This window comes from Argopecten irradians, chromosome 13 (assembly GCF_041381155.1).
Source record: "Argopecten irradians isolate NY chromosome 13, Ai_NY, whole genome shotgun sequence".
Taxonomy (NCBI): domain Eukaryota; kingdom Metazoa; phylum Mollusca; class Bivalvia; order Pectinida; family Pectinidae; genus Argopecten; species Argopecten irradians.
The window spans coordinates 19,447,221-19,471,502 of NC_091146.1; the positions used below are offsets into that span (position 1 = coordinate 19,447,221).

The 24,282-nt window shown below is 35.3% G+C and overlaps 1 long non-coding RNA gene and 3 pseudogenes across 1 annotated transcript; 2 read left to right on the forward strand and 2 right to left on the reverse strand.

The window, feature by feature from the left end:
* Positions 1–7,658: 7,658 nt before the first annotated feature.
* LOC138305666 (uncharacterized) lies at positions 7,659–11,069 on the forward strand (annotated as a pseudogene).
* A 269-nt stretch (positions 11,070–11,338) lies between these two features.
* LOC138305667 (uncharacterized) lies at positions 11,339–12,104 on the forward strand (annotated as a pseudogene).
* Positions 12,105–12,791: 687 nt separating this feature from the next.
* On the reverse strand, positions 12,792–14,309 carry LOC138305668 (uncharacterized; annotated as a pseudogene).
* Positions 14,310–16,416: 2,107 nt separating this feature from the next.
* Positions 16,417–18,307, reverse strand: LOC138306771 (uncharacterized). The gene is made up of 4 exons (XR_011205912.1): positions 18,223–18,307; positions 17,964–18,089; positions 17,482–17,569; positions 16,417–17,072 (listed from the first exon to the last, which is right to left on the reverse strand). It is a non-coding gene; the product is annotated as an uncharacterized lncRNA (long non-coding RNA).
* Between the last annotated feature and the right edge of the window lie 5,975 nt (positions 18,308–24,282).

Consider the following 24,282-nt stretch of genomic DNA (forward strand, 5'->3'; position numbering starts at 1 on the left):
CTTGGTACAATGTAAAACAAAGCAGGAGTGTAGGCCCACACATTGATGCTGTCCCGACGGCATAATACCAGTTTACTGAAGGTTTTTTTTATCAAGCACAAACCCTGTAACATTGATAAAACACAGAGATTTAAATGACCTAAGGTCATAACATACCGGATTACACAGCCAGATCTGGTTTGCAACTAATTAGGTACAGGAATGGGAAGGTGTTGGATTTCGATAGCTCATAAATATGCGTGTCTTGTCCTCATTCCTCTCACACACGCAAATGAAGTCGTTTCCCTCTATTAAAATGGGTCAAGTTGGCCAATACCTAATCATGAGGGGTCAACGAAAAAATAGATACAGATTGCACCAGGCCCATGATAATGAAATGAAATATTGCATGTATATTGAATGCAAAATGTTTTTTTGGTTTTGCAAGGTCATTAATGCAGAAGCTAAGCTTATAACTTACAATAGTATTATATAAATATCAAAGCATTGAGAGTTATTGTACTAGAGGAACATCTATGTCACCCTCATCAGATTCTCTAGACTGACCTGGGGGATCATCTAGACCGGCCTTTGGAGATCCTCTAGACTGATCTAAAGGATCATCTAGGCCGGCTTTTAGAGGGCCTCTAGACTGACCTAGGGGATCACCTAGGCCGCCCTTTGGAGATCCTCTAGACTGGCCTAAGGGATCTTTGGAGATCCCCTAGACTGACCTAGGGGATCATCCCAGGCCGCCCTTTGGAGATCCTGTAGACTGACCTAGGGGATCATCTAGGCCGCCCTTTGGAGATCCTCTAGACTGGCCTAAGGGACCTTTGGAGATCATCTAGACTGACCTAAGGGATCATCTAGGCCGCCCTTTGGAGATCCTGTAGACTGGCCTAAGGGATCTTTGGAGATCCCCTAGACTGACCTAGGGGATCATCCAGGCCGCCCTTTGGAGATCCTGTAGACTGACCTAGGGGATCATCTAGGCCGCCCTTTGGAGATCCTCTAGACTGGCCTAAGGGACCTTTGGAGATCATCTAGACTGACCTAAGGGATCATCTAGGCCGCCCTTTGGAGATCCTGTAGACTGACCTAGGGATCATCTAGGCCGCCCTTTGGAGATCCTCTAGACTGGCCTAAGGGATCTTTGGAGATCATCTAGACTGACCTAAGGGATCATCTAGGCCGCCCTTTGGAGATCCTCTAGACTGGCCTAAGTGGATCTTTGGAGAGATCCTCTAGACTGGCCTAAGGGATCTTTGGAGATCCTCTAGACTGACCTAAGGGATCATCTAGGCCGCCCTTTGGAGATCCTGTAGACTGACCTAGGGGATCATCTAGGCCGCCCTTTGGAGATCCTCTAGACTGGCCTAAGGGATCTTTGGAGATCCTCTAGACTGGCCTAAGGAATCTTTGGAGATCCTCTAGACTGACCTAAGGGATCATCTAGGCCGGCCTTTGGAGATCCTCCAGACTGACCTAAGGGATCGACTAGGCCGCTCTTATCAGATTCTCTAGACTGACCTGGGGGATCATCTAGACCGGCCTTTGGAGATCCTCTAGACTGATCTAAAGGATCATCTAGGCCGGCTTTTAGAGGGCCTCTAGACTGACCTAGGGGATCACCTAGGCCGCCCTTTGGAGATCCTCTAGACTGGCCTAAGGGATCTTTGGAGATCCCCTAGACTGACCTAGGAGATCATCTAGGCCGCCCTTTGGAGATCCTGTAGACTGACCTAGGGGATCATCTAGGCCGCCCTTTGGAGATCCTCTAGACTGGCCTAAGGGACCTTTGGAGATCATCTAGACTGACCTAAGGGATCATCTAGGCCGCCCTTTGGAGATCCTGTAGACTGACCTAGGGGATCATCTAGGCCGCCCTTTGGAGATCCTCTAGACTGGCCTAAGGGATCTTTGGAGATTATCTAGACTGACCTAAGGGATCATCTAGGCCGCCCTTTGGAGATCCTCTAAACTGGCCTAAGGGATCTTTGGAGATCCTCTAGACTGGCCTAAGGGATCTTTGGAGATCCTCTAGACTGACCTAAGGGATCATCTAGGCCGCCCTTTGGAGATCCTGTAGACTGACCTAGGGGATCATCTAGGCCGCCCTTTGGAGATCCTCTAGACTGGCCTAAGGGATCTTTGGAGATCATCTAGACTGACCTAAGGGATCATCTAGGCCGCCCTTTGGATATCCTCTAGACTGGCCTAAGGGATCTTTGGAGATCCTCTAGACTGGCCTAAGGGATCTTTGGAGATCCTCTAGACTGACCTAAGGGATCATCTAGGCCGGCCTTTGGAGATCCTCCAGACTGACCTAAGGGATCGACTAGGCCGCTCTTATAAGATTCTCTATACTGACCTAAGGGATCATCTAGTATGACCGTATATATCCTTTTGTAATTTAAGAAGATCTAACCTCATATCGTACATGTATGCCTTATATTATCATTTTAAAAAATTAATATATATCTCATACATTGTATGTTAAATAAAGAAAATAAATGGGGGATTTCATTCATTGACCAACCGATTAAATACAGATTGATACTCGACTTGCCGATAAGCTAAGCAGATGTTCAGGTCCAGTTATGGATGACTTACCATAATTAACAATTAACATAATAAACAGACCACATGTTTTCTTCTAAGATCAAAGTTCAAGGATTTCTCTACTTCACATGACTTTTTGACCTCCTCAGCATCTTGGATCGGTGCGATTTACCCAGATAGGTTGTCTTCAGATAGGTGTCCAAAGACTTGTCCATTTCATTATTTTTTGTTATCATGGACATTCCAAATTACATGTATATCATTGTTGCTGGCAATATGCTAGTACTGGTATAGCTGTGATTGCACAGTACTGTATGTTTTATTACAGTCTATATTATATATGAGCGAACTTATAATTATGTGCGATTCCAAAAGATTACAGTTTTCCGTTTAAACTTTTGAATCAAATAATCAGTCAATTTACAGAATGCATATTTGGTATCCAAAAACTCAAACACATACTATAATGATCCGGAAGAACAGATACACGTGTATGGTTTGGGCTCTAAGGACCATGTCGTATACTGGTGGAGAAAACTCCGGTCAGACTCCCTACTGAACTAGATATTGTCCAACGGAACCCGTTTGTTTCTTATTTGATTTTATCTTATCAATATAGAAAAACATTAAACCATTTATTAAACTGTCTGATAAAAGATGATCTCCAGCACTTCGAATATCCAAGTAGTAATATAATATAGAAATTATATAATATTACTACATATGCTATGCTAGAAGTACTTTTATTTACTATACAACTCCAGTTTATATGCTGTCTCTCGATCATGGATAACAAAACTCGATCATGGAGAACAAAAACCATTTTCTTGATAATCTACAGATGTGAATATTATGCTATATCATACTAGTATAAATAAAATGTACATGTACTGAATGATTTAATCTTAAAACAAAAACAAGTGTTAGAACGATATACACATATACACACATATACACGATATACAGTTATACATGTTATACGTAACAAGAAAGTAATATGACCCGTCCCATGACTGCCTCCTCGTGTACACCTGTATTTATGTTGTTTAGATCTCAATAAATCTATTAATCTCGCAAAAAATTAATGTGGACTAACCTTACATAATAATACGACGATTCGTTGATATACTCTCCTGTGCCGCTGCAGGAAGTGTGGTTTACAAATAGCAAACCAGAACGTTATTCGCTATTGTTTATTGGATATTTCAAAATATTTATATGCTGTGGTAGCTTAAGGTAAATTAAGGCGTACTGACGTAAACATATTTATGAAGTCGCTGACATGTCCCAAGAAATGCAATCAAACCATCAATTACGTATAACATATTTGATCTGTCTTAAAATCTTAAAACAAAACATTTTTAAGAACATACAAAATGTATCTTGGAGAGCGACAACAGAAAGGACTCAAATGTTTCCTCGGAATTCCAAAACTGAGCTAAAAATGGGGATAAAGTCCTTATATCTCCTCAGTGAGTACAGGTTGGGACTGTATCCTCTGTTTAGCATTTGCCAACTTTTTTTGAAATGCTAGGGTCATATTGTGAGTAGGGAAAGGTGGTGAAGCTACTTCGGAGGTATCACGACTGAATGAAGTTTCAGCGATTTTCTTTGACTGGTGATGCCGTCGTAGTTTGGATATAGCAGTAGCGGTTTTTGCTTTACTCTGAATGTTAGTCATCAAGGGAAAATTTTCCTCTCTAATAGGGTCAGCTTGACCATTGTTAAAACGTGCTGGTCCTTTTAGTGGCACAGGTGAGTGTTGAGACTGTTCCTCTCTTTGGGAATAATTTGCATGGACAGTTTCCTCCTGATATCCACTTAAGCTGCACGAAAATACAGAATCTTTACATCCAATATCTCTGTCAAAGTGAAATGATTTCTTAACAGGTGTAACACAAGGAGCACTTCCTGTATCATCGTCATTACAGGAAGTGGGATCACCAATATCAAATTTTGTCAAGTTTACATATTTTAGTGGAGCTGACATTTTCGAATTTGATGGTATCCTTTTAAGTTTTAAGGCAAGTGTTGGACTAATTGAAGTGTTCTCTTCATATAGTGAGCTGTGGTTATAAAGATATCGAGAAGACGTGTAGTCCTTTCCTGTTACAGATGGCGCCTTTATTCTGTCCATTTCGGTGGCAACACTGTGGAAATATAAGAGACCACATTAAACAAAAACCTAATAAGCAACATTTGAATTTTAAACGCTTTAAGGGTCATGTATATCGCAAAATCATATTGAATTTCAGAACTATCAAACGTCCAGAGCTTTAACGAATATATATATATATAAACATGTTTTTACCTGACTCTTTTTAAAACGTTAATTAAGCATCTAAGTTGTCATGAAAATCACTTGATAATGCTGCCACTTTTTGAAAAATCGTCTGGTATGCAACAGTTAAATTGTTGCATAATACTGTTGCATTTTCAAAATTATGTGCAGTAATTTCCCACTCCTAGATCCCATTCAAGCATCTCTTTGATAATAAAATTGTTCAAAACGACGAGTTATAGAAGATCTTGAAATGTTACGGAACCACGAACAAGATATTCTAATAGAGAACATGGACTCCTTAAGCTCAGCGTCTTAAATGTATTAAAAATATTTTCTCGTAATACTTTCTTCATTCGAAGCGCAGTTGATTTAATCGTTAATAAACTACGAAATAGCATTTTTCATAATAATTTTTATATGTGATGTTTATATCTACGGTATTTAAATCATTTGTTTCATTGGTACTGCTGGAACAGTCAAAACATTGACCCTTGGTAATGATTTGACTTTTCCCTTAGTACCAATGAAACAATTGTTTGATATTATATGCTAGATATTGCGTGGTCTAGATACTCAGGAACATGTCGGCATGATCATTTTTCAGGTTTATTTATGTGTGACCTGTAATCATTCCACACTGAATCATACCAAACTAGAATCTAAAGCAAATTGATGATTTTGAGAAACTTCATTTCAGATAAAAACTCTGGTATATAACTTGACTTAATTTGTGGAAAAAATGTCGACATTTGATCGTTTTGAAATTAAACACGATTGTGCTATACATATGACCCATAGTTAAGCCCTATAGATTATACTAGCATGCTAACTGAGACGATTTTTGAAGATTCTTCGTATATAATCAACACAGGTTGAAAAAAAAAACATCATGATAAAAGGTAAATCATGTTGGACGTGAATCGACATCTCTCTTACGTGTTTTGTATCTTTACGAATGAAAATCTAAACCGAAGTAAATTCGACAGTCATATACATTCGAACGGTTAATTAAATCTCTCAAATATTTGTGTTAAATACAGTGCCTGCAAACATCACTTTCTGTCAAAGTCCATAGTATATCTGATAAGCGCCTTTAGTCTGTGGTCCGTAACATTCTACAGATTGTCAACTTTATCACATGGAATGGGTATGCATTTCTTACCTGAATTTTTCAATGATATGATGGTCTACACTTACAGCCAGGCAATACAATGATTTGTTGTAGCAGTGTTTAGTTGACGTGCGCACATAGGACGGAGCTGAGGCCAAACCGGAGCGTACCTATGCAACAAGAGAACACAAACACACAGGTATGGTATTATTTATTAACTTATTTAATTCATAATACCTAAAGGCCACAAAACAGAATTGATAATAAATGTGTAAAATAAACAAACATGCACTTTATTGGGATAATGCTATCATTATATAGAGATGCAATATATACAAACTAGACTTCTACCTTCTCCCTCCCCGTACATCGACTTATCCAGTGCCTACCACAGGCGCTTGCATAATTTGTTTTGATTTTTTTAAAAAAAAGTTGATAGGCAGGGATCTGTGTTCTCTAAAAGGTACAAGGCTGGAAACTTCAAATGACAAAAACGGTGGGGTACCTCACTTCAATCGACTAAAAACCATATTTATTTAAACTGACACGGTGCATACTATATGCGACCGTCATCATGAAACATTCATATTTAACCTACCGTGTCACTAATTACGAATTTTTACATCCAAATCAGTAGTAATCCTTGAAAACATCGTAGAAAGTACTCCGAATCCAAACTGCTCCTTAGGCGAGTCTACAAATCTCGTTTAGATACGATGTTGAAAGGTCATATGGTTATATAATCGGCTGTCGCCAGGTGCACATTTTGGGGTCATCTCAGCATACATTTTTTAGATAACAGGTACACGAAATCGTTTGTAAGATTACGGTCTAATTAGATAGCATGCTTTTTCATGTCAGTGATGAGATCGGCCTTTCCTTTTCTTCATCTTCATTTTGGTAAACTGCAGGTTCTTTAATCGATATATAATACAACAGAGCGGAGTTGCACAAATAAATGACATTACGCAAAATACCTTACAATGCGTTAACTCTTATATTGTGTGACATTAACCCTCGAAATCAGTTTATTGTATCTAATATTTGCATAAAGACAAAATGAAAATAGAATGAAATTCGTCCTTAATAATTTCAATAATCGGATAAACCGTGTGGCAATTTTAGATAAACTGTATTAACACTTTTATATTTACAGATGTAATCTAATGACCAATCATGAACAAAACGAAAAAATAATAATGTCATACTAGATCGACTGGATGCAAGCCTGTCTTCCTCAGCTTTAATGGTGTTTTTTTTTTTAATAGTTCGCTGATGTGATGAGTCTTATCCTTGATAGTCTATTCTTTTTTTTTATTGTAATTTCAGCAAAGCAAACTGACGTATAAATTCGTATCAGTCACCATTTTGACGTTTCCACGTAAAATATAGTGAGCACTCTAGACTTTCCTTAAACTTGGCCCCTGGTCTCTAGAATATCATAATTATAAAGTAATAATATAATAATGAGCTTCATGATTTTGGTCTCAATGATATGTCTGATTTTAGATTTGAAACCAGGATTAGATTATCTATTACGAGAATATACATCATAGTCAGTATATGTATGTAAGACGAAACTCTTAAGATAACCGAACCGTTTTCCAGACAATAAGCGGGGTTACAACAGGCGTGAAAATGTATGCTGAGATGACCCCAAAATGTGCACCTGGCGACAGCCGATTATATAACCATATGACCTTTCAACTTCGTATGTAAATGAGATTTGTAGACTCGCCTAAGGAGCAGTTTGGAATTCGGGGTACTTTCCGCGATGTTTTCAAGGATTACTACTGATTTGGATGTAAAATTTCGTAATTAGTGACACGGTAGGTTAAAGATGAATGTTTCATGATGACGGTCGTATATAGTATGCAACCGTGTCAGTTTGAATAAATGGGGTTTTTAGTCGATTGAAGTGAGGTACCCCACCGTTTCGGTCGTTCGAAGTTTCCAGCCTTGAACCTTTTAGAGTACACAGATCCCTGCCTATCAACTTTTTTTTTTTTTAAAATCAAAAAAAAATTATGCAAGCGCCTGTGGTTCCTACAGTAAGCAGTAACGTGCCCTTCCGTGACATGCAGAGAATTCATGTCCAAAACCAGTTTATGCACTGAAAAAATTTGTTTGTAATAATGTACCCCCACTGGTTTACTTTTACTCTTAGGACGGTGTATTCACTTGACAGCATGTAACAAATCAGTTTGCGTAAACAATTTTAAACTTGATGGAATCCCCATCAAGATTCAAAGTGCTACCAATTGGGATGGTACATCTACCAAGGCAATCGAAGAGATTATAACCTCATACATAATTTGGGTGCACTTTTCACTGATGATGACCGCATTCCTATTTTTTTTACACGCACGTCAAATTCTGACGTCAGTATTGTCTAATCCTCTAGTAAAGCATGGTATACATTATGAACTATGGTATGAATTTGTGTCTCCCCGAAAAGAGTTTTTGATTTGACGTATTTTACAGAAGTTATTTCCCTTTATTGATTGCATTTAATTGTGTTGTATTGTTTTTTTTGCCCAGAGATCCCGCTCCATTCCCTCCTTCTCTTTCTCCCTTCGACCGCACCCATTCTTTCTTTTCTTGGTATAATATTTAATTGTGTCTCGCCGAAAATGATTATGTTGCAGGTAAAAATTTTTCACACACACTTATACTTGCCAATTTTACTTTATATTCCGTATTTAATGTTTTTGTCCTGGAGATACAGTTGTAGCTTGTTTTCACTCACAGGTGTCAGAAAAAATACATAACATTCAATTAAAAATATAATTTAATACCTATAGAGCAAATGAAAATGGACCTACGTCTTGGTGTGATTAAATTTCAACATCAAGATACAGGGAGTATATAACGACAATACTAACATTCGACGGGCGGAATATTGTTTAGGGGGCCATGGCGGTACTTCTTTAGTAGAGCCGTATTTAACTTATAAATACACCGAGGACCTAGACCCGTTTCTCTGATAATTCCTAGAGTTAAATCAGACCAGAGAGCAAGGCCACCAAGGCTTCTGGAGTTTTAAAATATACAACTAGAAAAGACCATCATTTACCAACAGCCGTTAACAGATATGTAATTTCCCAGGCTTTCAGGATTAATGGAAACAATTCCTTAACCTATATTTAAGATAATTAGACTTCGATCCAACTAAAAAAAGGAACGTTTACTTTTTTGTAACATCAGCTTTTATTGGCTAAGTCCTAAACATAAGAGTCTGATTTTTGTTTTCAAGTGATCATGGTGTCCTCGGCAGGAGGAAAGAAGTCGGCATCTTAAAAATTGAAAAATGATTCTAGTTTTATTAGGCAGGCAGTTTAAGAGCTTCTGAAGAAGTTATTAGGGCGACTTTCACAAAAGCAAAAAAAGAATCGTAACACACGAAATAAAGAAACCTCCGAAAAATGTTATTAATGCAATTATGCTTTGCAGTTAATTTAGAGTAGAGAAACCTGACCCTATGTCAACGGACTTCATCTAGTAATGTATAACACGACAACAACATCAAGCACATGGTCAATGTTATTAGAACATGCATAAAGTTTTCTATCTTACCTCTTGATCTAATAAAAGAGCATTTTAATCCATATTTTCAGTACAAATTCAAGATGTGTCATACCCAACTAAGCCCATATTCGGGTTACCTGTTTTCCTCCGGTACGGTAATTCGTCCGTTATAGCAACGGACTTCCGCTAAGAAAGAACAAATGGCGGCACTAAAATCCCCTCATATCAAATCGGCTATATACTACTAAAATTGTACATACCCCTAGATCCAGCCAAAACGACTTTACTCTCACTTGTCAATTATCCAGCGACTGAAAGGATACCTTCAATCAGCAGTAGAGGCATTTCCTGTTCATTAGGGCGGAGAATGGATCTAATAAGACTTGCCACACTTGCAGAAGAGATGAACTTAGAGGTTCTAACGACCACAGACGATTACGAGATGATGGACGAGGCTAGGCGAACGGCGAACGGTTGGCAAGGACGCTGTGGTGTTACCCTCTGTGACAGCTGTTAGTAAGTGGTCCAAAGACTTGCGTTCACTGCCAGATATTGAACACTGATATTTTGATATATTTTTATGAGAAAATGTGATTGGACAAATGATAGGCTTAAACTGTATAAGCACGATAATGGCTACCAACTGTACACAGCTAACCATATCAGTGACGTCGAGCTGGCGATCGTAGACTCCTCATCTGATCATGATTGCATGTACGTTTCTGCTACCTGTGTGCCGGAAACACGACAAACTGACGCTCCTTACAAGGTTTGGATCTTGATGAATGCCATAACTGCTGAAATTCTGTCGGGTGGTTGTACATGTGTTGTGTAAGTACATATATATATTGTAGTTACATATATACTGTATATATATATTCTATATGAAAAAAAAATGTAGCACCGGATCGCCGGATGATATACAACAAAACACTGAATATGTTAAGATATAATACCATTTTAATCAAATACTTGTAAAGGTTCAACAAGGGTAACTATTGAAATAAATATCTGTAAATAACTAGTTGCATGTAGTACATGTAAAAATATACTACTAACAAAAGATATAATTTATGTAATGACTAGGACAACATGGAAATATTTTAACAATACTGTGATGCAGTTACTTGTGTAGCTAGAACATCATGGATTTACATGTAGCATATTAATATTCATCATTGTGTTGGATGCTTCATACTGTACATGTACAAGTAGACTTGTATTGTTAATTTCTCAGACAACACCCAAAGGGGACATTGTGTACAACACAAAATTACAGTTCTTTAAAAACAATACAAGAATAAATCCAAAATAGTAAAACTGCATGTATCAGGGACCTAATCCTTGATCAACATTATTTTGAGATATTAAATCACTGGTCATGGGGTGATTTTGGTCTTAATTTCAAATTAAGTGAGGTTTTACAGCCAAAACAATTAATTGATATTTGTATTATATTCCAGTGACAATGGCACCTGTAAACACTGCGTCGCATTACTGTTTTCCCTATCAAGCTTCTGCAGTCGACACAAGGACCGTTCAACCGAGGTGTGTACTAGTATGTGGAAATGTGTTTGGGACAAACCAAGGAAAAACCTCTGAGCCAATGGAAAAATGGATCATATTGACATAAGGAATAGAACCCTCAACATCTGCTCCATACCTACCCAACACCAAACAACAATACTTCTCACCTGAACTGTTACGTCAGAGAGAGAGGTAGAGAAGGAACTATATGATATGGTGTAAAGGCACTGATGGGGCTACTTTTTACAAACACTATGATCCTCAAGTGACTTAAAGTGAAGCTGAAGCCCCCCCTTGGACCCCCCCAACTATGTTGGATGTTGCATCTCAACACACAGCTGGGAATGGTGGAAATATCTTTTTTTGAACAGTTGACAGTATCATTTGATGGTAGAACAATTAAGGACATAGAGGAATTCACTCGAGGGCAAGGGAAAGAATGGATGGAGCAGAGGAAAGGAAGGATAACAGCTTCCAACTTTTCATCTGTGTTAAACTTTAGGTTTCCTGACAAACCAGGTAATTATATTTTGAAAAAAGTGATGGGTCAAAGTGACATCAGAGCTAAAATCTACAGTGTTTTGGAAAAGATTATGAGCCTGTAGCAAGGCAGCAATATACTGAATTGTACTCCAAAATCCACCAACATTCAAATATTGGAATTTGTTGACTGTTTATCGATGATGAACATCCATATATGGGTGCTTCTCCAGATGGTGTTGTATCATGCAAATGTTGTGGAAAAGGTTTGCTTGAGATAAAACGTTCTTTTTTTCATACCAGAACATGGCCAGGTAAAGAGGCTTGTAAGGATCCTGATTATCATGTATATTTAGATGAAAATGATGATGTCAGACTGAAAATTAGTTCACCATGGTACACACAAATTCAAGGCCAAATGGGTGTATGTAAGAGAGAATGGTGTGATTTTGTCTTTTTTTACACAAAAAAAAGACCTATGTGTGGATAGAATATATTTTGATCCTGAATTTTTTCAGGATCAAAAATTGTTTTTGATTGTTTGAAAAGTCAACAAAATTTTTTGAAAAGTATTCTAAAATTAATTGTACTGTCTGTATGATATGTACATGATATAGATAGAAATTAATCAAGGTAGTATATTATTCAATATTTACAGCATTAAAGCCAGAACATTGTTTTAACAGTTCAGAATATGAATACCTGTAATTATGAAGAGAATCAATGGAACACAAAATACTTAGGTTATACTAGAGTTTTTGAAAGGGTTACCCATGAAAACACAATGAACAATACTATGTCTTCGTATTTTAATTATCTTATTAAGTAATCAGGGAGGATGGCAATCATTTAAACAGTAAGATCACAAAGGCAGTTATGAATACACTGTACAAGCAGCTAGTCCCTTTCAGCCTGTATAAAACTCATTGAATTGTTTCTAAATGACTTTTAGCTGACTGGTCAGTACATTAATATGCGTTGTATATATGTAATACATATATCAACCAGGTATGGTATAGATACACTAATAATAATGCCATACTTTTTTTCCACAAGTTGGAAATCTGCAAATTGCAAAGAAATGCACCACACTATCACAGCATTTGGTTGGCCAGTGGTATCAGCTTATAAAGGCATAGAAACAGAAAGCCATATGAAGTTTTTTAGTCTCTCACTATAGCCCTCTCTACATGTATTCCTTAGACGGCAGGGTTGGATGTTACGTTTTTAGTTATGGTTTAAAACACACTCACTTTGCATTTTTAAGCGTTTTCCTTTTTCCTCCAACAACATTTTCTGGTGAAATGGAGGGAATGTTTAATGTGGCATGTCTTCAAGATAAAAAGATCTCTTATCAAAAAAAACCTCGGTCAGCTGATCAAGTGAAGTCACTACTGTCATTGTATAATAGTATCTATCAGGATGTGTTTATCCGCCCCACAAATCTGACACATAGATAAACGCACCTGATGGACTTTAATCCAATCCGCAGAGCTTTACAAGTGTGTTCTGTGTTTGTATGTTCCTGTATGTCTGTGACTGTGCAGTAGGTGATTTCGGTTTTTCTATGAAAAATTCTGTGCAGTCAATTATGATAGTTGTATTGGGGAAGGTTTCCTTAAATGATCTGGGCATATATTTCTTGATTCTGTCTGATGATGGCCACTTTAAAAGTGGACAAAATATAGCATACATAAAATTAATCCATGTAGTAAAAAATTTGTGAAACTCTACTGTTGGACACATTGAACATATCAGCAATGACAAAGGTAAGCAAAGCCAACCTCAGTCTGACTAATGTCAGAAGAAATTCATTAAACAAAGTAAGTTTTCTTGGAGGGCCAGTATTTTTTCTCCCGGGATCTTCATGATAAGAAGGCAGATTACAGCTTCCCTGTCCAGACCAGTAATGGAGAACTGGAGATGCTGCTTTCTTCAGAATTCCTACAAAATAAACATAACATTGAAATAAAATAATTAAAATTGATTTGCAGGTAAATTTGATTAATGCAAAATCGTGATATTGAGGACAAAAGTCTGTTTATGATACACAGTTGTATGTATATTTTATCATATGTATACTTTATGTATTGTTGCTGTATTTGGCTGAAATATTTCACTATTTTGTATTTATTATTAACTGCTATTTATCCACTTTAAATAGATAATAATATTTTGAATTTTGCCATGAACTTTGATTTAAAAGACAATGTCAAACTCCATATACCTGGTACATGTAATTTTATTATTCAGATACATGTACACTAAGCTGAATATTTACCAAACAATGTGTTGAGCATTAGCAATGATGGCAGCCCAGTGTACTTTCTCACAGTTTCATCAGACTGAGTTATCCTGTCAACAAGAGATGGCATCATGTTTTTTCCCTCACTATCCTCAAAAGACTTTAGTTTTGTCTCAGCTTTTTCCATGTCTTTCCATAGTAATGGTAGTTTGGACACAAACAGCATGCACATCATCTCTGGACTTCTGATATACATGGTCCATCATCACACCTGAAGTGATATGATTCCAATTTTAGGATGTATACAACACTCAATATTTCTTTTTTATTATTAAACATGTATATGCATACATGTATACACAAATATTGTAAGAAAAGAAAATGATGTGAAACATTCAAACTGACTGATGCATTATCTAACATTTAGTTCATTTTTGTCACCATCACATCCATTTGTGTATACATGTACAAGCTTTTTACAAGGAACTATTTTTTTTAAAATGCTTGTGTATATATTGGTGGTATGTATTTATTAAATTATGTTATATTATATAGACTGTCCTTTCAGAATGTTTACTTTATACATATTTGTTGTATAAACAACCACAAAATGATCAGACATAAGTAAGTTATTCCAACTTAAAAAACATCTCCTGCCATTGTAATAAACTCAATGTATTAGTGATGACTTAGATATCCAATACAGAATTTTTATTCCATCATCTATGATATTTTGTGTGTGTTAATTTTCACAGATTTCATTATTACCATCTTTCTGAGAGGTCTCAACTATTTCCTCATGTATTACAGGGATAAATATCTTGTGACCAACCTGAAAAATAATGTTGATATAATGGTAATGTCAGTTGGATATTGATTATAAAACAGTGTCTTTGGTCAATGATGCTTTCACTGTGGATTTATCATAGTTTAGTTCAAATATGGATACTATACTTAGTGTTACTATACAAACTACAATACATTATAGTGAAAGATTGGTGATGACAGCATTAATGGTACTTTTACTAAAAATATGTACATGTTTATTTGTTCACTAATAAACAGGTATTCAGGACAACAAATACATCTTTCTATTTTCTTTTAATGTTAACATAATTAACTTATCATGCAAATAAACACATGGTTGATATTGATTGTGATTAGAATAAAATTGGCTCTGTATACCTCATCAGTATCTGGAATGTCAACAAGCATCATGGCCATTGGCACCTCCTCGGTATGATCTGTACCTGTATCTGTCGCGGTGTGCCTTGTCGAGTCCTCTTCATCCCTGCACCTACTAAGTTTACTGAGTAAACGTGCTAATCTTGGATTACATGACTGTTTAGTTCGGGATAAGGGTGATTATCTGTGGGCCTACCGTCAACAAAATGACGAGAACACAGCCTGTGCCGTTTATTTGGGGTCATAGTCCTCTCTTCGCAACAGCTCCAACCATCGTTTTCGGACTTTCGGCGCTTTCTTTTGAGATGGAAATGGAAAAAAAAAAATCATATGCCGCTCATAAAACCATACTTCCCTCTTTAACAATCTGCGGAATTACACACCTTCGGCAACACACCAGCGGTTCGCAGACGGCATTTTGTCCGAGTTGCCAATGTAAACAAGTAGGACCGGAAGTAGGGTACCAGGACTTTTTTGCAAAATCACGTGACGTACGTCATAAACTAAACACGAAAACCGTCCGGGAACCGGTAACCTCGGAAATCTCGTATTGAATAACATAACACATGATTAAATGTACAAAATCACTAAATATAATAAATGTAATGGTATTATGTGAGAATACTGATTACCACCCACTTATGAGTCATGTGCTGTTTATCATAACCAGGATTTGGATAGCTTTCTGACTTCTTACAAGTTGTTCACCGTTTTTATGATTCTATATTCATTAAGAATTTCATTAGCAAGGTTAAAGTACCTTTCATTGTTGTCCAGCAATTTGTATCTATCTGTTTGATTGTCTAGATTCAATTACAGATATAGTCTAAGGCGTTTACAAGATTTACAAAGCTGTAGAGGTAATATAATCCGAGGTGGTCAAAATATGTACACCACTTAGGAGGCTGACCGACCTCGTTATCGCAATGAAATGTTGCATATAGGTCAGCTGTCCAGATGGACCGATGTCTTGCTCTGTATCTCAGTGTGTGTATGCACAACCCCCCAGAGTGTGAGCCATTTTGACCAGCTTCTATAGACAACTTATCATGGTTTGTGTCTAAAACCCTTTAAGATATTGTGCATAGGTTAAGAATGATACCCAGGAATGATGATGATGATCATGTAATGAATGAGGAATGATGGTGATGATGGTTACGATGCAATGTCAGATGAATGATGAATAATGATGATTAATGACAATGATTATGATGGTGACGACGATGATAATTTATAATGATGGAATGATGTTTATGATATAATGATTATGATGAAGGTGGTGATCGCAATGAAATGATTGATGGTGATGATGGTTATGATGGAATGAGATGAATGATGATGATACATGTAACAATATAATGATGATAACGGTATAATGATGATGATTACGATATACTAACAATGATTATGATGATGACAAAGATTTATAATGATGATGATGATGATGATGATGATGATGATGATGATGATGATGATGATAAACGCATCACATGCATGTGTGTTAGGTATGAATGAAAGTGTGTGTTGTGTATTTTTTGTACTGTATCTTGTATTCTGTACAAAATTTTGCAAAAATAAAACAAATATTAAAAAATACACTATTGGAATGATAGAAGACAAACAAATGGTGTATTCCCAATACCACAATCATTATTAATAACAATATAACAGAGCAGTTGACTCCCGTCTTATCATTAAAATCCCATATATCATGATATCCACATAAAAAAGACCAACACATATTCAGCATGAGAAAAAATAATCTCACAAAGAGATCCCTTAGTATGTTATGTTTATGATAAATATATGTTCATCGATAGTGCTATCTACATTACTTGCACTTTCATTTGTATTGAAAGTGATGCAGTATGTAATGATCATTCTTCAATATTGAAACACCTATTCATACAGCTATTTGTCGAAGACAATTTACCGTATACCAATTCGTCATATTTATATATATTAGTAAATACTTTAAAGTGCATAGTGTTCCATCTTACGCTGATTCTTTAGTTTTGAACTGTTCATATTTTTATTTCAAATTTTGATTTCTTTCACTTTTTTCTATTTTGGGTTCAATTGTCGACAGCTTCTTCGTCTTTCTGTTCCTTGTGATTTGGATTTAAGATCTGGAACTTGTTGATTTTCTTATTTTGGCACAGCACTTCCTATTATAAAAGAAAGCTTAGATTAGATTTGAATACAGGGGGTTACAATCATGCTACATTGTACCAATATATTGTTGTCGATTCAGTACGTACTGGCTATTTTCACCATTTTACCATATAATGTATATTAATTTAGCTTTTTCCGGTTTCTCTATATCGAGCCACAATTTTACATTTTTTTTTATTGCATATCTATTTTTAGTTTTGTTTTCATCTTTAAAAAACTATAGCGTGTCTTCTTTTGTGTATCACATGGAATATGTATTAATTAATTTTAAAAGTGGGTATCAGGAAGTATTATTTTTTATCTGCCAATGTATTACTTAACAATGATTTGCTCTAGAAACAACGACACCAAAACCCTTTTTAAAGTGCTTGATGATCGATTTTTATTTCTTAATATACTCACGGTGATATGTTCATTGTTTTGGATTGGCTTCGTCCCTTTTTGCCAAGTAGCTATTTGATGAGGAAGACCTCTTTCTAAATGGAGTCATCTTAGGCAAAGATAAAAATATAATAATTTAACCCTATATTTTTTTTTAAGATATACTATTGAGAAAAAATCAGTATAGTACCACTAATGCAAATACATGTAATAAATATAGCATTAATGTACCGACACATTTAGATATTGCTTTGATTTTTCCATTCAACAATCTTTTATTCTGCTGTGAATAAAAAATAGTTGCTTGCGATGAGCAGATAGCAATCATTATGAACTATGACCAACACTCAATATCTCTCCATCCTCTATTTTACCTAATCGCCGGGGGTGTTGAACATACTCATACAAATGTATCTACTTCGAGTAAATTGTTTGTTGGTATATTATGTAATCGAAAACATTCTTAAACATTTAAAGCAATGCTAAAATGGATAGTTGCTTACCAATTCAATCCGAAAGGAACGATGAGCAATTCGAAGGATGTCCTTATTTTGAATCCCCTTGGTTGTTTTGACAATGCAATCGTTGACAGTCACTGGGTATGTATCGCTCAGGTTTTGCAGAATGACCTATACAATTATAAATCAACATTTTTATCAGAAACTTCATGACATTCAATTTCATTTTTTAATTTCATTTATTGATTATTTCCCATTTAAGCAAATAATGGTAACGCGTTAAGCTATGAAGACATCTTATTACCTTGCCATTTCTGTGTTTGATAAGCCGACAATGTTCCGCGTCTACTTGCGGGCGATGTATGATAATGTTGCATCTATTTGAACTGTAAAATATATCATAATAATACGAAATATTAAAACTGTATCTGGTTTAAATATGAGATAGTCAACGACATCTTAATTAAAAAAATAAATAATTAACAAACAATATTTCATTATTTGCATATTTTCTTAATCATTTCCTATGCATCGTAATTAAGTAGTAACAAACAACATCACCTGAATGCAATTAATATCAGGCTAGGCTTGCTGCTTCACCACCTCTTTACAACAAGTTTGTTCGCCCTGAGCACACTTTGAGAAAATGCTAAAGGAATTTACTGTGACATATGTATAAATACATGCAAAAATATACTGTATATAACCTGAATGATCGTAATAGTGATGTATTATTAGTTGAAATTAAGTTAAGAGTCATTTTTTATATTCAGTTGTGGTAATGTTCCCTATAATCGATGCATCTCGCCATTTCAATTAATTTCTTGAAAAATCAATTCTGTTTATATCAAAGCTCGATGTTTGATCAAATGTAACAAAACAATATTGAATTATTGAATTGTTTTATATGTCATAACTATAGATCATATTTGTTTTTAATTCATTTACAGTTTCTGTTTTATGCCATTTTGAGATTTTTTCCTTTATTTATATTTTCAATATCCCAACAGACATGACAAAAGGAATCCAATGGCCTTGTTAGTTTCTAATGAATGAACAAAGCATATTCTAATTGGGGAAAAAGCAAACAAATGATATGAAACTATCTCACACAACTTGTTTTAAAAATGCATTTATGGGGTAATAACATATAGAGATATGACCCTGCGCACGTAATTATAATTGTTTTGACTATTTGCCAGAGTGAAAATTGCATGCAATATATCTTTGATCAACATTGTCATAAAGGATGGTCAAATCAAAGATCGAAATTCAGTTTTCAATTTGGTCGAAATAAAACAATATTCAACAAGTGATGCATTATTCTGATTTTTATAAATCAAAATATTCTGACTTAACGATATTTATCAAAAAGTTTTATTCATAACAATTATAATATTGTAAACAATTAACTCTAATTTGCAATATGGTCCTACATCAATTATATATGTACGCAGCTGTCAGCAGTTCATTTCGTAATAGTACCTTGATTAAGTGTACATTTACTTAGTGTAATTTAAGTTGTGAAAGCAAATCATTTAAGTTTCTCAGCAAACCTGTTGGCATTTTCTACTACTTCCATTTACACTTTTTAATAAAGTGGATCATGTGTACAGAAAAGAACGTTTGAAAAAAAAAAAAAAAAAAAAAAAAAACTCGATGCTTTTTTAATGTTTAACAAATATACTTTCAATTCTAGAACTAACATCCGTGATATAGGTAAACATAACAATATGTAAGACATTTGAAATATATTACCATGTTTAATCTTCTAAACAAAAATAACTTTCCTCAAATCGAAATATTCTTAAATTGACTATCAATTTAATTGTAAAAAATTACTTTGGACGAGACTGAAAAACCTCTAATATTAATCTGCAGTTTTCACATTTTATCAATCAAAGAATAGTTATTGGTCTTACTCCACATTTCTTTTTACACTTTCTTAGATAAAAATAATCACTGTGATATTTCCATGACAGACATCGGTCAACTAAACATCCAAGGAATTTTGTACAATGTAAAGCTTCAAGTCTTAAATCCTTAAATAGTATACTTAACACATGACATTTAACCTTTGAGCTGATCCTATCAGTAAACAATATTTGTTATCTCTCATCTACGTAATTTTTATTGCAAATAATCTCTCATATGTTCTTCTGAGAGGTCAAAACATTAATTTTTGTTCCCTGCACTTTGTGAGGTATCATCAGCATGCATTAGTACAGTAAGATGTTAACGACATTTATGATAATCATTTATCTTTCCAAACATCGAGTATTGCGCCTTGCGGTACTCCAATTGTTATAGGTTTAAAATTGGACATCATTTTAACTTACTGCCTTAAATGCATGAAGTGATACATTATTTGACAATAAAACATACATTTTCTAGAACGAAACAATTGCAGATTATTCAAATCTAAGTATTGTTGCCTATTTCTAAGTATTATTAACATTAAATGCCTTATTTCATAATGCTATATAAAGATAGAAATAAATAAATAAAAAAGTGAATAAAGAAAATTTTACGCATAAGAAGTTGCCAACGAGAATGGCTATGAAAGACCGGATAGAACAATTTATCAATGTATGCATGCAAAAACAAATAAAAACAACAAAAAAGAGACATATGGCCTTAACTCTCACCTGACCCGGTAATCATTGTTCTACACCTTATTAAATGTTACATTGTGTACATCCTATAACTGTATGTCAAGTGTAAGATTGTTTTCATAGTTTAACAATTTAGCAATACAGATACTATGATAATCCAATCCTTTCTATCTTATTTTGAAAATATTTTAGTACAGAAGCATATTCATCTGTTAAAACAGAACAACGAATTTAAAGTTGAAAGGCCAAATTTGCTACCACTACAATTGTAGGTACATTGTATAGTTATGCCAAAGATCACGCGTCAAACTAGAAGACTGATGTCTGTAAGGAAGATTGGACCCTGTTAAGTTATGCCAAAGGTCAATATACGTGTATACATACTGTAGCTATAGGTCACCAACGGTCATAGGTCAAAGTGGTCTTATCAATGTGGTACATGTATACCTGTCAAGTTATACCAAATGCCAATAAATAGGTCACCAAAGGTCACAGGTCAAAGTGGTCATTTCTAATCTTATCAATGTGGTAAAGTTTTCATTTGAATATTTTATAACCTTGCCAAGGTATCTAAACGTCAATAAATAGGTAATCAAAGGTCACAGGTCACAGCGGTCATTAAATATTAAAGTTGGTGTTAGCCTCATACGGTAAGACCTGTTCAATTTGTTTTGTAGTATCCTGTCGGTCACTGTAAAGTACAAAATTCACAGCAAGGTGATGTGATGGGGGTATGGCTTGCAACCTTGGGACATTAAAACAAAGTTCCATGGGACACTGATCTTAAAAAAAATTTTCAGGACAAAAAAAAAATCTTTCTTAAATCTGAAAGAAAGAAAAATCTCAACAAAACACATTCCATGGCATATCACAATTATTTATAATTATCTTCTATAATTCTGTCCGTTGTCTCATGTTGTTGAAATACAGCATTTCGTTGACGTAAATTTTTAGAGGTTTCTTTCTGACTTTGACCAGATCTCTTTTAAACCTTCCTTTTTCATAATCATTTGCAGTGAAGTATGGGAGATAAATGTGCTATGATTCATATGTCCACTGCTTGTTACTGCTGCTATCATAACGTTACCGAAATCAATATAAAAAATTATATGAGGTCTAACTTACTACGTCCGAGTTTCTCATTCTTCTAAATGATAGCATGTACTGTATCATACATGTAAGTATTACATGCGTAAAAATTTAGATGATTTTTTTCCACTTTAATTATTTAGATGAAACGTCACACACATGATTATCAACACGTTGTTGGCATGATTAGTGTCCATTTTAGAAGGACCGGAACTCGTTAATTAGTTTGTATGCGCTGGTGTAGGGAATTTCCTTAAAGGGTCATGTATGGGGTTAGCTACAATGTAGCTGTCTATCAAGTTAATAGCTTATCTCACCAGCAAGTGGTTGTTGTTATGATTGCATTTTTTAAGTATATGCTGTATTTTGATCTGGACATTTCAAGCTGCTGGGAAGTGATAGGAGCTGTAAATCAAATCCATTGCTCAGATTGACTTACATGCCTGGGGTCTTTGAAGTACAAGTAAGAGATAACGAAGACCCAAGGCAATTAGTTAGAACCCTCTAAGATGCATTCTTTAACCTTGGTATGCATTGAAATCATAATCAAAACTTTTACATGGCTTTAGATTTTTTTGTTTTAAGTTTCCTGATAGTTACCACCCATCTTCACCTCGTTTTAATCTTATTTTTGCATGGTTATTCACTAGAAGTTTTTAAAGATTTTTTTCTAAATTATTACAAAAATACGACAGTTACGTATATTGAGACTTTAAGCAAGGTCAAAGAATTGCTCATAAATTAACAAGGAGTACGTTTCTGAGTTAAAGGCCACAAGGCTGTACTTTTGATGGCTAGTTGGTTTAGCTTGGGAGTTAAATTTCTTTACTTATGCACCCATTGATTTAGTGTATACATTTCAGTAATACAATAAGAATTAACATGTTTGGGTCAACATTCTGAATACTACTGTATGTAGTTAGCCTCTGATTCCACTTGGTTTGGACTATGAGTTTAGCATTCTGTAATTTTAGGAAATGTTTGAAAAAGTCCTGGTTAGTTGTACAAAACATACAACCCCTTACTTAATCAAAGTACTGAAGTACTGAAGGGGGGTCGGAATGAAGAATTGTTAGCTGCCTTTTTTATCATTTTCACAAGTGTTGAAATTATCAGTCTAATCTCACGTTGACATCGATATACAAAGTGGTTCGATATAACGTCGGTATTTTTCTTTTGATATAGCAATCAATGAATCTACTTCATCTTCTGAATTTTTAACAAATGCTTGTTTGGGTATCCGATTTGGGTACTGTCACCTTACAATTATTTGATCGTCATCATAAGATCAACAGCACCCAAATATGGACCGACTGTCGTCTCCCTTACGGAGTGAAAATAATAACAAGTATAACATTAAGCCTGTATAGTATATGTAGTATGTATAGTCTGTATCTTTATCTTTTGTTTTTACCCGTTCAGTTCAGTATCTGATATTGTATAATTATGTATGTATTAAACAGGGAATTTATTTGCGTTGGGCCTGAAGTTGATAGATATCATTTATTTGGGGAAGGTTTCTATTAAGTGATATACGATGAAAAATGGAATTAAGAAACACACTTTAGAACTGTAGCTGAAACATTATTTATTGTTTTATCCTCCGAGTGGGTGTGTCACACCATGGCCAGCGCGCGCGCGACCTAAAAATCGCCGACAGCTCTACCTGTAAAAGCCGCAGTGGCCTTCCAAAGCCTTGTCCGCTTAATGGTACAGTTAACTCTAAGTCTCTGATGGTACGCAACAATTTAAATAATTGAGATACAAAGCAAAGTGTTATGTATTGCATAGAGAAAAGTTTATATGAAGGCAATAATTATAAAGGTATTTCTATATTTTAAAAAGAGTGTTCTCAAAAGGTTTGCTGTATCATTGAAAGCTTGATAACATTATTCAAGATGCGACCGGGCCCTGGCCTGCGTATGAATATATAACTTTGGAAAGAAGGAATAACACCTTAATGTAATGGAAATGTGCAACGATATTTTGTGATATAAAATATTCATAACTAATAGATTTGACATTGAGTAATTTAATAGGCACGTGGTGTTTAAATCGGGACTATATCGCACCGCGAACTGACACACAATTCTCGAGTTTGTAGCGTGTTTCCCCACTTGCCGAGCTCGCTCGACGCCTATAGGGAGTCGGATGAAATCCGACCCCCCAAAAATGAAAACACAAAATCAGTTTAGGAATTTAACATCAGTTATATGCGTATAACATGTAACGACTGCATAGAGAATACATGATCAGTGTTTTAAAATATAACTTATATTTTGGCAAGATAAAGAACGATAAAAGTGTCGAGCATTGGCGAGAAAACTGTCCAGTAGGTGGCAAACTCTGCTGGTATACTTTTAGTTCCCGGGCTTTACGTAACTGCATGTCATCACTGACGAGTCCTCTGAGAAGGAAGAAACAGATGTATGGTGCAGTCATTACCATTTACAGTCAATATTTTAAAGGTGCTAAAAAGTGTGTGTGTCTTTTGTACAATCCTTTAAGTTGATCGAAACACGAAACTGAATAATTGGTTACGGTAATAGACGTTGGCAATTTGGAAATGAAGCTAAAACTTGCAATTCAGCTAACAATGCTTGGACATTTAAGACACATCCACACAATTTTGAATCTACACGCAAAGCTATGACCTAAGC